Below are 13096 nucleotides of genomic sequence, written 5' to 3' on the forward strand. Positions count from 1 at the left end.
GCCATGCAAATACAAACAAGCCAGCCTGGTGTAGAAAATCCATGCAGAGGGCAGTAATGGGAGTTCATAATGATGACCTTGAGTTATCAGGAAAATGTTTCCGTGCATTTGGTAGGCTGCATTTAAGAAGTTAGGGTAGCATGGATCATTTTCGATCAGATCTCTATCCTAGACACTTCATATTCCTTGAATTAGACATATAATAGGTAAATCTTCAGTAAGCTGAACACCTTGATTATATGGAATGACTTAAACTTCTGAGAGTCCTGGGCAGCTAAGACTCTAATAGATAAAGAAAGGCACTTAAGTCATCTTTTCTGTCCTCAATGACTTCAAATTCTTATTGATATTACAAGTTTTCGTCCTTCCTAGATGTCTTTGCATTTTTATAAAGGATTTTAAAAGACCAATATGTCTTATAATCCTAAGGGAGTCGAGTTCTGGTAATATAATTCTAGACACTAAGAACACAGGAGGAAAATTTTAGGGTCCAGAGGACGTTTTTGGTTATCCATGCAGAGACCATCCGGGCTTTTCTTTGTGTGAAGATAGTCCTGTAAAAAGGGTGATCTTCTCAGCAGCTCGTGTCCTTGGGAATCATCAACTCCCACCTCTGAGGGACCCTCTGGGCCTGAACCATGTCCAGGGGACAAACAGCAGAGTGAGTCAAACATGCTCCCGGCTGAGCAGAAGGTGAAAGAGTCTGCAGAGTAACTGAGGTACTCTGCTGCTGCTAAGTCGCTTCAGTCGTGTCTGACTCTGTGCAACCCCAGAGACGGCAGCCCACCAGGCTCCCCTGTCCCTGGGATTCTCCAGGCAAGAACACTGGAGTGGGTTGCTATTTCCTTCTCCAATGCATGAAAGTGAAAAGTGAAAGTGAAGTCGCTCAGTTGTGCCCGACTCTTAGTGACCCCATGGACTGCAGCCTACCAGGCTCCTCCATCCAGGGGATTTTCCAGGCAAGAGTACTGGAGTGGGGTGCCACTTGGTACTAATCAGAAACAAAATTAGCAATCATTTAAGTGCCAAGTGGTCCTGAGCTCTCAGAGTCAAGACTGCTGGGGTTCTGAGAATTCTGGCTGCATATCCAGTAGGTTTCTGTTCATTAATTCCATCCATGGCAATGTTTAAAGTGTAATGAAAACTCAGTGGAAAAAATTAGAAGAGTTGGAGCTTTTCATAGTTATCCTCAGGACACACCAATTCTAAAACAGAGGAAGAAAAGATGGATGAGGCCCCCTCCACCACTTTGTTGTCCTACTTCATGGGTGTCCCTGCGGGAAGCTCAACCTGGAAGGTAGGAGAGCTTCTGGGGGGTGGATAAAGGCCCTTGATGGAGGGAGGGTCCCTTCCCCTTCAGAGGATCAGTCCACTCTATTACCTAAACCCTCTACTGAACAGAATAGCTCTGACATTGGGGACAGTCACTGTGATGCATTTTTGCATGTCCTTCCCCAAAGAAATCCAGGTTTGCATTTCCTTGATAACTTTTGGTGCCCCTCCCAGAATGTCACTAGCTGGACACTCACTTTCTCTGGGAGGTGAAACTTTGGTCTCTGATATCCAGGCGGGAAAGACAGCCACTGGGTCTAAACAGCCCTATGTTGACTCCTCCTAGCACCTCTGTGCTTTTGGAGTGCTGGTTTCTCACTCTCTTCTGCTGGAGAGAAAAAGACTATAAGGCCATCAGTAACTGGTTCAGATATTCAGGAACCAAATAAATCTTATCATCTGGATCTTGGGGTGAGGTGGAGAGAGTGGCTACTTCTGCTTCTGGTGCATGATCTCAGGTACATGGACATCTTTATAAAAAACATGTTTATTTTCTGTGGTTAGTATTTATAATTTCCTCATGTTCAAAGAGTCGGACACGAGTGAGTGACTAAGCACAGCACACAGCACATATGAGCTAGAGGATTATTCTCCTGGAGCCTGACTGGGTTCACCTTTATATGACTCAGAGTCATGGCACTGTTCATGTGCTGGGAAAAGATGTACAAAGGGAGGGGTTGTAGGGGTGATGGCACTGAGAACTGGGAAGGCAGTCCCCGGTGCAAGGGGAATGCTGACAACAGCAGACACAGTTTAATTTTCAGTTTCTGGTGCGTGTCTCACTCAGCTTCCATGCCTTTACCCCGTGTGTTATGGACTGAATTGTGTCCCTCCAAATTCATGGGTTGAAGTCCTACACCCCAGTGATGCAGAATGTGATTGTTTTGGGGATAGTCTTTGGAGCAGTACTTAAGTTAAAATTAGGTCATTAGAATGAGCCTTACTTCCATCTGACTAGAGTCCTTAGGAGAAGAGGCGATTAGGACATAAACATGTACAGAAGGAAGACCACGATAAGACACAGGGAGAAGATGGCCATCTACAAGCCAAGGAGAGAGGCTTTAAAAGAAGCCACCCTGCCTACACCTTGGTGTCAGACTTCTAGTCTCCAGAGCTGATAGAAAACACACTTTTGTTGTTTAAACCACCAGTCTGGGGTACTTTGTTATCATGGCCCTAGCAGACTAATATGCTATGCAGAATCTCACTTCTGCCCAGTCCCCCTCCCCCACCAACCGAGGGTCTCCAGTGGGGAGTAAGGTCACTGAATTTGGTTTACCATATGCCACCTGACTTCAGAGTACTTACTACTTTAACATCTAAAAAAAGTCACATCTGCTGTTCTACTCAGAAAAGCCAAAGTTAAAATATATTAGGTTTTATCTAGTTCAGGCATTTAAAAGTCAATTGCTGTGACTAGTAACAAGAACTCTAAAGAAATTAAGGGAAGAGTGGCTGACCCCAAAGTGGAGGCTCCAGAAACAGTTTTTTTGTTTGTTTGTTTGTTTTTCATGGAACTAAACTTGATTTACAGTATCATATTAGCTTCAAGTATAGCACATAGTGATTCAATATTTTTTTAATTTATGCTTCATTTAAAGTTATTATAAAATAATGGGTGTACTTCCCAGTGCTGTACAATAAGTCCCTGTAGCATATTTATTTATCTAAAATATTTATTTGTTTATTTGGCTGCATCAGATCTTAGTTGCATGCCAGATCTTCATTTCGTCATGCAGGATCTTTCATTGTGGTGCATGGATTCTCTAGCCGTGGTGCAGGGGCTCAGTAGCTGTGGCACTGGGGCCTAGTTGCTCCACGGCAGGTGGGCTCTTAGTTCCCTGACCAGGGATTGAACCTGTGTCCCCTGCATTGCTTACATAGTCGTATGTATGTTGTGATCTCCTACCCCTATCACATCCCTCCCCCTTTCCTCTCTCCACTGGTAGACACGTGTTTGTTCTCTATATCTGTGAATCTATTTCTGTTTTGTTATATTCATTCTTTCGTTTTATATTTAGATTCCACATGAAAGTGATAAAATGCAGTATTTGTATTTCTCTGACATATTTCCCTAAGCCTACCCTCTCTGTCCATCCATGTTGTTGCAAATGACAGAATTTCATTCTTTTTCTATGGCCAAGTAATATTCTGTTGTGTATATATGCATCTTCTTTATCCATTTGATGGGCACTTAGCTTGCTTCCATATTTTGGTTATTATAAACAGTGTAGCTATGAACACTGGGGTGCATATATTTTTTTGAATTAGTGTTTCCATTTTTTTTTTAATATACTCAGCAGAGGGACTGCTGGATCATATGGAAAAAAAAAAACTGCAAATAATAAATGTTGGTGAGGATGTGGAGAAAAGGGAGGCCTAGTACACTGTTGGGAATGTAAACTGGTGCAGCCACTATGGAAAACAGAAACAGCTTTTGACGTTTCTTGCAGAGTCATTTACCCCCATTCCTAGGCCAGAGAAGAGCCTCGGTCTAGACCTGGGATATAATAGAAGGAATTCTAGAGTTCTGAGGATGGCCCAGGCTTAGCTGACCCAACAGGCAGCGAGGTGTACTATCTCCCAGGGAAAGTCCAGACTGAGATGATAAGGCCTAGTGGATGGGCACAGAGGCTCAGTGTAGGTACACACACACACACACACACACACACAGTGGTGGGAGACTAAAACCTGTCTGAACGAAAGGGTTTCCCAAGGGGGAAAAATTCTCTCCGTGGAAGGAGGGTTCATAAAAACAGAATGATGGAGGAGGCTGGGCACCACCCAGATAAGAGATAAAAGACCATATATAGTTCATTCTTGAAGTTAAGGAGACCTCCCAGACTAAATGTGTGAAGAAAGACTCCTTGGAAGTCAAAAAGGGAGGAGGTATCACCTCATAATATGTGATGCAACTGCCCATAGGCCTCTTCACTATAATCCATCTTGGCTAAGAGTTCTTGCCTGGAGAATCCCAGGGATCGGGGAATCTGGTGGGCTTCTGTCTCTGGGGTCGCACAGAGTCGGACATGACTGAAGCGACTTAGCAGCAGCAGCAGCAGCAAGGGATGAGCAAGTACACATGGGAGGTTCCTGAGATATATCAAACACAGCCTCAGGATTAGGAAAATCAAAATGATTGGCCCAAGGAAACCCAGAAGAAATGCCCCATAAAAGTAATTGAAACTGCCACGAGGGTGCGACTCAGCTACTCTCTTCCTCTGAGCCTGCCCATGTCTCTATCCAAACATACTATACTCTTTTTCCTCTTAATAAATACTTTCTGTGCACGTGCTCAGTTACTCAGTCGTGTCCAACTCTTTGCAATCCTATGGACTATAGCCTGCCATACTCCTCTGTCCATGGAATTCTCCAGACAAGAATACTGGAGTGGGTTGCCATGCACTCCTCCAGTGGATCTTCCCAACCCAGGGATCAAACCTGAGTCTCATTATGTCTCCTGCATTGGCAGGCAGATTCTTTACCACTAGCGCCACTTGGGAAGCCCAATAAATATTTTACTTATTTTACTAAAAAAAAACCAAAACAAAACAATAACAACCAAGGACAATAAGAATCAGAGAAAAACAAAACCCTCAGCTTTATTTTACTGCCCCAAACAGAGGTGTTGCACTGAGCTAGCAGAGCCAGCAATCAAAGAGGCCCTGTCACCTGTCATATCCGCCTGTTCTTCCCAAGGCGCAAGCCAAGACAGCCCACCCTTCTGCGTAGCTCATTCCCACATCATCTACACTTTCCAATAAGCTCTTGCTCTATTAGATTGCTTCTTGGAAGAGCCAAATATTAAAAATCACTGGTCAGTCGGTTCTTTATTCTATTATTCACCAAACTGATTTTTTTAAAGCTCAGAACCAATAAAGCTGTGACGGTGAAGAACAGATATAGATTTCTCATTCTCACACACTCATATATAATAATAATAATAAAACTTTATTAAACAAGAGACATGTTGTTTCAGGAAATTTTTCTTTTCCCTTCTCTGGTGCCCCAAGGCTAAAATATACAATCTTATTAACTTCCTGAAAGAAATACTCCATTCTCTTGGTGAAAATGCTGAGCGTTCATCTTCTTGGACCTGGAAAATAAGACAGGCTGTTGACATGAAGTACGTGGGCCATAGTTCCATCCAAGGAAATCTAGGCCCCTGAGTCTGATTAGAAGAGGCCCAAGGAATCTGCATGGAGCCCACGAAACCTTCCAGAATAGATCCTCCTGGGTGTCTCAGGCCAGGAAGCAAAGGACAGAGGACCTGAGGGCAGGCTGCAAGCAGGACTTGCCACATCTGAGGGGACTGGTTGCTGCTGACCAGTGCTCAGTCATGTCCAACTCTCTGCAACCCCATGGACTGTAGCCCATCAGGCTCCGCTGTCCATGGGATTTTTCTAGGCAAGAATATTGGAGTGGGTTGCCATTTCCTTCTCCACGGGATCTTTCCAACCCAGGAATCAAACCCTGGCTACTTGCATCTGCTACATTGGCAGGTGGACTCTTTACTACTAGCACCTTCAGGCTCCTGGTCAACCATTCAGGGGACTGAGGCTCAAACAGGGGCTGCCGGTTACCTAGTCACACAGAACAACTGATGGAGCAGGTAACAGAAGCCTGGCCTCCTGTTCCAAGCTCCTTGTTCCTTTGTTTCTCATTCCACAATCCTGGGTTGATCTCTAAGCATCTTCAATTCCTCCATCTCCTATGAAGTGGCTTTACACTCCTCTGGAAGATCAAAGCCTTGTCTCCCCCTCCCGTTTCTGTCCACAGCAAAAGCAGGAGCCATACCACTGACACAATCTGGGGGTTCCATCGGTATCAGCCAAAATCTGTTGAGGAATAAACGACCTCTGCCAGGTGGTGAAGATCAGGACTCAGCACTGTCTAATTATGGCATTCCACCTGACCATGGATGATGTTCACTCCAGGGAGCACTGAGCATCAGTGAGAATCCTGAAGTGGCCTGAAGCTGGGAGCTGCAGCCCTGTTTTCCTGGGCCAGAGCCTGTAGTGGAGGAGAAGACAAGGAAGCAGGCTGCCATCGAGGGTGTCTATAACAGAAAAGTATTGATTCCTCAGGTAAGACCGCCTTTGGACAGCCAGGGGATTACAATTAGTTTGGGAGGAAAGAGGAAGGGATCCAGGACTGAGGGGATGATGACCACTGAGAGACAACCTGAGGCTCTCAGGCAGGGCCTGGATGCCGAGGCAGAGCAGTCCTCCCACCTGTGATGCTTAGCTCCACCTGACTCTGCACATCAGCATCAGGATTTGAGGTGGTGCTCACGAGTGCGTGGCTGTCATGGGCTGGATTGCACCTGTCTGAATGTCATACGCTGAAGCTTGAACCTGTATTTGGAGATAAGTTCTTTAAAGAGGTAATTAAGGTTAAATGAGGTCATAAGTATGGGGCTCTAATCTGATTGGACTAGTGTCCTTATGAGAAAGGAAAGTGACACCAGAGTCCGCACATGCACCCAGAGAAGAGGCTGTGAGTAGACACAAGACATCGTAAGAAAGCCAAGGAGACAAGCATCATGCTAAAGCTGCTGGCACTTGATGTTGGGCTTTTAGCCTGTAGAACTGTAAGAAAATAAATTTCTGTCATTCAGGGCTCCCAGTCTGTGATATTTTGTTATGGCAGTCTGAGCAGAGGAATACAGAGCTGGAAGTCTCAAACCAGGGAAGAGCAGAAAGAGTTTGGGCATTGCCCAAGCAAAGGGGGCTTGGATTCTTTTTGCCAACTCCAGAGGGGCATGTAGCCTCTATCTGTGAGTCTCAGCAGAATGGCACTGCCCTGGGCTCTTCACACACTGATATTCTGTGCTTTATCCTGTTCTGAGGTCCTGAAAACTAGACATATTCCTATCATTAGCTGGGGTCTTTCAAGGAAGGTGGTGAAAGGAACACTGATGGCCTTTGTAGCCATAGGACTCTACCTATAGGAAGAACGCACATAGTGGTTCATCATTGAATGTGTCTTAGTGGGATTTTTAAACTGCAAGATCAGAAATCTTTTACTTCCAGAGAGAGGAGCAAAAATGGGCTAATTGTAAATGAGTATTTACCTGACTCAGATTATATTTTCCAGATACTGTTCAGTGAAACCAAATCAGGTGACTGTCAAATATACACGATGTTCAGCAGAAATTGTCAAGATATTTTCACTGCAGAGGAGAGAGTTCTAATATGTACAACAGCTGCAAAGCATCAGACAGATTCCCTCGTCCACCCTCCTGCCCACCATTAGCAGAGTTAATTTCCAGGGATCCTCCCAAGGTTTCTCTGACTACCACTCAGGCCATGTCAGCAGCCAAGCTCTGGATCCTGGGTCCAGCTTCCACTCTCAGCCCCTCTGTCTGCTGCCTTTTCCTTTAGATCCCATTTAAGATCAAACACTGAATGTTGTCCAAGCAATTACTGTGCACTCAGCTCCACGCTTTGCTGAATGATGAGATAGCGAGTGCAGTGACCTCTGCGGTCACTTCCAACCTGAGAGCCAGGGTGGAAGGATGTTCCTCCTCAGAGCTCTCAGTCTTGCTCTCTCCAGGAAGCCTCCCTGATTTCAGACAAAGGAAGTGTTCACTAAGCCCGGTTAATTCCCTTTCCTCCTGCATATAGAGATAGACTATATTTTCCTACCTCCCCTTTGTGGCAATGTGGTCCATGTGACAATAGAATGTGGGTGGGAGTGATGTATGTCATTTCCAAACTTGGCTTCTAACGCCTTCACTTTTTGCCTGTCTGCCAGTGGGAGAGGGAGAAAGCAGTGTAAGATGCCAAGGTCCTGGGAGATGGTGGAATCTGCTCTATCTGAAAACCCTGGATCCCTTAGTGAGTACGTGGAGCAGAGCCTCCTCTGCCCCCTACTGCATTAGACAGTGAGAAGAGTAAGAAATAAACCTGTATTGTGGTGAAGTCACTGAAAACTGGAAGTTGGTTGTTACAACAATTACCTGTCTAGACTAGTACACTGACTCTCAAAGTTGAAAATAATAGTCATTTGATCTCTAATTGAACATGGCTTCAGACAGGAGCTCGTGAACATGTGTAGACAATTTTCTAATACAGTAGAGTTATGCATGCAAACTGTGGCCTGACTGACTCCAGAGAGTATGCTCCCAATCTGTTTCTTCTTGAACATTCTCTGGCTGGGCTGCAGTGTTAACCATCAGGTGCTATGCAAGAGTGTAGGAGAAAACCTAACTCGTGCTCTTCCTAAGCTTGAGAAAAATTATCAAACGTGCATATAGGCATTTTCATAGCATTGTGTAAATTGTGTTCCTCCTTATTTCACCAGCAGTTCCCATCTCATCCTCTATCTGAAGAAACAGAAGCAGCCTTGGGGCTGGACCTCGGATCATCTCCTGGGTAACCACTGGACTGAAGGCAGCAAACTCAAAGAGAGTAGGCTTTTAGAGATGGCCTCTGTGGCACTTTGCAAACCCTTCTGGGCTGCCCAGAGCTCAGCTGAGATGCAGAAATCTGTGGTGACAGACTAGGTCTGCAGCCCACATGCACACGGTGGCAGAGAGGCCAGTGGGGTCTAAGGCTGGGGGCCCAGGACTCCTGAGATACTCTTCTTCTATTTAATTGGAACATTCACAGATAGAGAAATTTGTAGATTCTCAACCATTCCTTTGCAGCTGCCTCTCTAGTCTGGGCCTTGGCATCACTTGCTTTGGTATAAATCATATTCTATCAGCGTAACTGCAGGGCTTTGGGGATCATTTTGGAATACGACAATGTTAATGCACTGGGTTTTGTTCCAAGCAGTGAGCCACCTCCTGGGATTTGGGGATCTCTCTTTTAAATCCAGATAGCACTAATGAGCTAGTAAGGGCTGCTGACCCCCTTGACTCAGCCTCTCACTCCTGGGGCTGCTCTGAACATTGGAACTAGCCACATCAGCTCTGTACTGCAGCCAGCCATGGGCCTGATACAGTCATGGCTTTCCATGCAACTGGTTCCACCCGGAGGCATGCAAACTGCAATTTCTTCTTTCTTTCTTTTTTAAATTACCAACTGCACCTAAAAGTGCTTTGCACATGTAGGCTCTGGGTAAACGTTTGTGGTTATTTTGATGTCATGTGCGCTGGTGTCCTTTATCACAGGGTTTGGCCAAGAGCTTTCTCTAATCCTATCCCCAAGCAAAAAATTATGCTGGGATGCCAAGGAAATGGTCCTTGAAAAAGGAGGGAAATGAAGAAAGACACATAGCAACAGGCAGTTGAATATCATTTAACTTTTTAGCCAGGTCTGTCTCTCAGTGCCCCAGATTTACATTTACCCACTCAAAAAAGCCTGATACAGGACTTACTGTGCATGAGGGGTGGTTCTAAGTGGTTTCTAAATGTTTACTAACTTAGCATTCTGTACTACTTTACCAATCTGTACTAGGCTTCCCCAGTGGCTCAGTGGTAAAGAATCTACCTGCAGGAGATGCAGGAGAGGCAGGTTCGATCCCTGGGTGGAAAAGATCCCCTGGAGAAGGAAATGACAACCCACTCCAGTAATTTCACCTGGGAAATCCCATGGACAGAGGAGCCTGGTGGGCTACAGTGCATGGGGTTGCAAAAAGTTGGATATGACCAACTGACTGAGCACACGCTCTGTTTTTTATAACTATTTTACAATAAGAAATGTAGGACAACAGAGAGGTTAGGGAACTTGTCCAAAGTCACACAGCTAGTAAGCGGTGGCACCAGGATTTGAAGTTGCAAAGTCTGGTTCCAGGGAGCACATACTTAATCACTGTGCTGTTACTCCTGTGCCCAAAACTAGTCTCAGATGGTTTGTACTCTCTGGAATGTTGTTTTTCCTCTTCTTCACATTTCTAAATCCTAGCTCATCTTTCAAGACTAACTTAAAACCTGGTTCCCACAGGAAGCCTTTCTGAATATTCTGCAGCAAACTCCAATAACTCAGTGTCTTGGAGCATGGCATTTGGAATTAAACTGTATAAACCTGGTTCCAAACCCAGCCCTGCCACTTACTAGCTTTATCACCTTAAGTCAGTTACTTAACTTCCATAAGCTAAGTTTTCTTATCTGTAAGATGGAGATAAATATTGCACCTACCTCACAGGGCTGTTCAGATGATTAATTGAATTATGATATCCAAAATGCTTAGAAGAGTGCTTGACTTATGCTGTATGCTGTTTATACATTTCATTGTTATTATTGCTGTTATTAGCATGACTTCAAATTCTCCTCTCCTATTATTGCTGAGTCAGGTCTTCTTTCCTTGCCTAATCCTTATCTCCTGCAAGATTGCAGGCTTATCTACTCTTAAAGATTGGTTGTGTGTGTATATATATAAAATATATAAATAGTATCATTAATATGAATACATTATTAATACTTGCCAACTAGTAGTAATATGTATTTTAATTCCATGGCATTGCAATTAGTATACTGCAGATAATAAACATTCATTTAATGTGAACAATTAATTAATGACTTGAAGATACCTAGTATTACATCCATGACCACAAAGCTTCAAAAATCTCTCTCCTACTGAATTGCATATAAATATGTCACAGGTCTTCATTGATTTTGGAATGGTGCACCTCAGGGAAAATTGAATGCCATTGTTTAAAGAAAACCATCTCCTAAATAAATGAACAGTTGCACTCATTAACTGGGGGGATTCAGTTAAAATAGGGCACAGACTTTGTGGGATTTAAATATCAATAGTCCATAGAGAAGCATCAGCCTTCAAGAATGTGTGGCTCCTGATGTGATCTTCTTAACCTTTGCTTCCTAGTCTGGTCTTCAGAGAGGCAACCACTTATTTACAATGAAGACTCTGCAGATACACCATGCCAGGTAACGGAGAAACAATTTGAAGACTGATGTCTTATTATCACTTGAGGGACCCAGCAAAGAACCACTTACAAAACCTTCTCTATTATTTGACTATTTAGGTCCTCAGGTTCATTGACTTCAGAATATCATTAAGGAATCCTCCTCAAGTCAGTGAGTCTCTCTGACTTACAAGGAGTCAGGAGGCTGCTGAAAGCTTCCTGTGGTGGATTACAGTGGACTAGGTCTCTGCAAGGCAGATACATGCTGCTCCTGCTGAAAATAGGGACCAGAATTTAACTCCAAGCGTGTGGCTGGCTCAGCACAAGGAGATGAACTCAATTTAAAGGGGCAGGGTCTCCTGCAGTCTTCCTGTGGGCTATTATTGTTTTGGGGGGTTAGCCTTTGGAAAGGAGGCAGGGAAAGGGTGATGGATGACAGAACCTACTTTTCTTAGAAAGAACAGAACCGCATAAGCCTGCTCTGGTTCCCCAGAGCACTCTGTCTGGAGCACTGGCTCCTCACCCATCCCTGTGGTCCTCAGTAGGGCTTCAGAGAGCCATGATAAGGAAGATAAATCACCAGGAAGCAGGTGTGAGGTTAACGCTTCAATCCCCTACCCTCCATTCCTCACTTCTCAAAGGCTTTCACATAGAACCCTGGATAGCTTGAGGGTTTTTTTCTTTCTTCCAGTTCTGGGGCAGGTTTGGGATGAGCTGGTATATCATCTCATACTCTCCTGGCCACCCCGAATAAGCTATCCATGGAAAATATCCTACTGATTGTTTAGCTTTTCTATTTATTTCTGTATGGCTGTGCTGGGTCTTTGTTGAGGTGCGGGCTTTCTCTAGTTGTGGTGAGCAGGGGCTACTCTTTGGTGTGGTGTGCGGGCTTCTCATTGTGGTGGGTGGGTTCTCCTGTTGCAGATCACAGGCTCTAAGTGGTAAATAAGTGGTTTCTTAATTGTGGCACACAGGCTTAGTTACCCCATGGGCATGTGGAATCTTCCCAGACCAGGGATCTAACCCATGTCTGCCTGCATTGGCACATGGATTCTTAACCACCTTACTACCAGGGAGCACCCATGTTTAGCCTTTTTTTTTTTTTTTTTTTTTTGCCTTCTGGCTTGGGAGGTATGTAGGAAAGAAGATGAATGGATAGGCTCAGGAAAGAGGAAGTGGCAAGTGTCCTGGTAGAAAAGCAGTGGCCACCCTGTGGTGATTGTCCTGGGGTTGCTGTGTGTGTACTTCTGAGTGGGTGTCCCAGTGCTTCTAAAATCACATTCTCCATAACTCTTTTAAAGCATGCTTAGTATTGTGAGCCATTGTCAGGAGTATCCTTTTCCTTGTTACACCTCAGCACCTTCTCCATAACATTAGGCTTCTTTTCACACATTTTACTTGATTCGATGTTTCAAGCACAGTGTAAATCACCATCTCTAATCATCTCTCCATTTGTTTCCCTTGTCTCCATGTCAACCAGCAGAACTCTGTTCCAGTTCTCATCAGTTCACACTCAGATGATGGGGGTTCAACTGGACATTCTGTCTCTCTTCTCCTTGTTGTTGTTTAGTCACTAAGTCATGTCTGACTCTTCATGACCCCATGGACTATACCCCATCAGGCTTCTCTGTCCATGGGATGTCCCAGGCAAGAATACTGGAGTAGATTGCCATTTCCTTCTCCACTCTCTGCTCCTTCAGTTCAGTCGCTCAATCGTGTCCAACTCTTTGCAACCCCATGGACTGCAGCACGCCAGGCCTCCCTGTCCATCACCAACTCCCGGAGTTCACCCAAACTCATGTCCATCAAGTCAGTGATGCCATCCAGCCATCTCATCCTCTGTCGTCCCCTTCTCCTCCTGCCCCCAATCCCTCCCAGCATCAGAGTCTTTTCCAGTGAGTCAACTCTTTGCATGAGATGGCCAAAGTATTGGAGTTTCAGCTTCAGC

General features: G+C 44.7%; 1 long non-coding RNA gene across 1 annotated transcript in view; it reads left to right on the forward strand.

The window, feature by feature from the left end:
- The window catches only part of LOC102390492, a 286855-nt gene extending 274077 nt beyond the window's left edge, over positions 1-12778 (forward strand). The window contains exon 8 of the long non-coding RNA XR_006543526.2: positions 6270-12778. This is a non-coding gene — a long non-coding RNA (uncharacterized LOC102390492). The remainder of the gene's footprint in view (positions 1-6269) is intronic.
- Positions 12779-13096: the final 318 nt, after the last annotated feature.

This window comes from Bubalus bubalis, chromosome 12 (genome assembly GCF_019923935.1).
Source record: "Bubalus bubalis isolate 160015118507 breed Murrah chromosome 12, NDDB_SH_1, whole genome shotgun sequence".
Taxonomy (NCBI): Eukaryota; Metazoa; Chordata; class Mammalia; order Artiodactyla; family Bovidae; genus Bubalus; species Bubalus bubalis.